Source organism: Macrosteles quadrilineatus, unplaced genomic scaffold (genome assembly GCF_028750875.1).
Source record: "Macrosteles quadrilineatus isolate MER2022 unplaced genomic scaffold, UCM_ALF_1.0 Scaffold_14__1_contigs__length_3811126, whole genome shotgun sequence".
Classification (NCBI taxonomy): domain Eukaryota; kingdom Metazoa; phylum Arthropoda; class Insecta; order Hemiptera; family Cicadellidae; genus Macrosteles; species Macrosteles quadrilineatus.
The window spans coordinates 964,505-966,587 of NW_026542607.1; positions in this window are offsets into that span (position 1 = coordinate 964,505).

Below are 2,083 nucleotides of genomic sequence, written 5' to 3' on the forward strand. Positions count from 1 at the left end.
CAATTCATAACTTAAATTTTTCAAATTATCATTTAGGCCTGTGATGTGTTTTAATAACTTTCTTTCTGGCTTCATCGATTGTTCTTGAACGTTCAATCCATAACTTCCTCGTAATCATTTTTTGAAATAAATTCTTCTAATGCTTCAAGTCTTCAAGATCACAGTGTTAGTCATTAAAAATAAATGGCTTCAGTGACAGTGATGGTGACAGTAACTGGAACTGGACATTCTGTTCTGAAAGTTCCCTTTGCATTATGTAATACTCGGAACTGGAGCTGGAACGGGAACGGGAAGTGGAGTATTTTGACGTGCGAATAGTCACTTCGTAATAATAACAATAACAATTAACAACTGTCAAGTCAACAAAATTGCGTTGAGTTGACCATATTGTTTACTCAATAATGTAACCTTTAACCTTAAAACTACGGTCTTAATCATTTTGACTCAACAAAGTAACATAAATGGATAAAATCTATGTTATGAATAGTTTGATTGCTTATTCATTAATAATATAAATGTTTATCTACGTAAATTTGTTAAACTTGGTAAGTTAGATAAATTTAATACTTTTAGGTACCGGCACTGTAGCTGTAGCTGTTTTTCAAATAATACTTTGACATGAAATTGAAAAATCCTTTCGAATCTAGCGTAGGCCTAGGCTAATTGTATCTAAACCACCACAAAGCTTACCAAAATAGGACTAAGACATTATTCTAACCTAAAAGCTGGCTACTGGAGCCATTCATAAACTTTAGGCGATTTGAGGGAAAGCGATTCCATCCCCTCCACCCCACCCTAAGTTTAGCTTCGAAAAAAAAAATATCCCACCTTAATTTTGTCCATGGACTATAATTAGGCTAGTAATTACTGTAGAGTGGACCATTAGGCTGACTGATCAATGGGAGAGATTTTAGTTGTGTAACAGCTTATTCAGAGAGGCCGCTGTAAAATTAACATTGGATAGTTTGGGTGGAAGATTGATGAGGTGGATGGGCTGAGTCGTTTGTCTGATCTGTGGTGTGTCACTGGCCAGTTTGTTCTTATTCAAATTTGTTTGATCAGGATTAAGATTTTTGTGTTTTCTAGATGAGGATATGAAACATGATAAAAATAGGCATAAGTTAAGTTAATTAGATTGATGAATAATCTTTTATAATATATAAGACTTACCGTCTTGAAGCAATCCAGTTTTTGTACTCAGTGTACAGCTGTTTCGGCTCCATAAAGCCATCTTCAGCACATTCTTTTAGAGGTCAATTCATTATAAATATGCGAACATTCTGGTTCTTGTCAAATTTTTACAACACATTTTACACAACATAAAAAGATGAAAACATGAACTTTGGTAGGCCTACCCTACTTGTATGTTGCGAAAAAAATACCTGTAGCAAATCTGCTACAGTATGCAGTGTAGGGTAAAAAATGGCCGAGGAAATGTCCACTTCGGAAGGAATTGTGTTTTTGAAGGGTTCCCAGACTTCTCACAGAAGACCACAAAGGTAAAAGGTTAGTGTTTTGGGTTTTAATGTGTTACAAGGAAGAAAGGGATAAAATGTTGAATCAAATTGTTGCTGGAGACAAAACAAGGGTGTCTCATATCACTTGTGAATCCAAGCAACAATATTTCTTGTAATTATGGCACTCAACCTTCTCCATAAACTTCAAAGCCAGGCCCGAGCCATCTTCATAATGGACACTTTCAGGGCCCTTTTAACCCTCCCTAACCCATTTCCTTACTTTACTCTCTCTCTACTATCCGGTCTTACGTTTTACTTGACCCTTTTTAAATATTTTATCAAATATTTTGTATCATCAGGTGTTTTCATGGGCTGGATATAAAATAATTCCTCGTAGACATAGAACTATTTTATTTAGGTACAAAAAAAAACTTTAAAATGTAGGTCTTAGGAACTTCATTCTTGTAGAGGTTTTGCAATAACATCAACATGTGATTAGGATGTTATAAAATCAAGTGTATTTGAAAATGACACTTGTCATCAAGGGAGACTTCTAAACGAGCTTCTACTGTATTTTAAATATCATTTTGTTTATACGTTAACAATAATTTAATAGTTAAAAGATA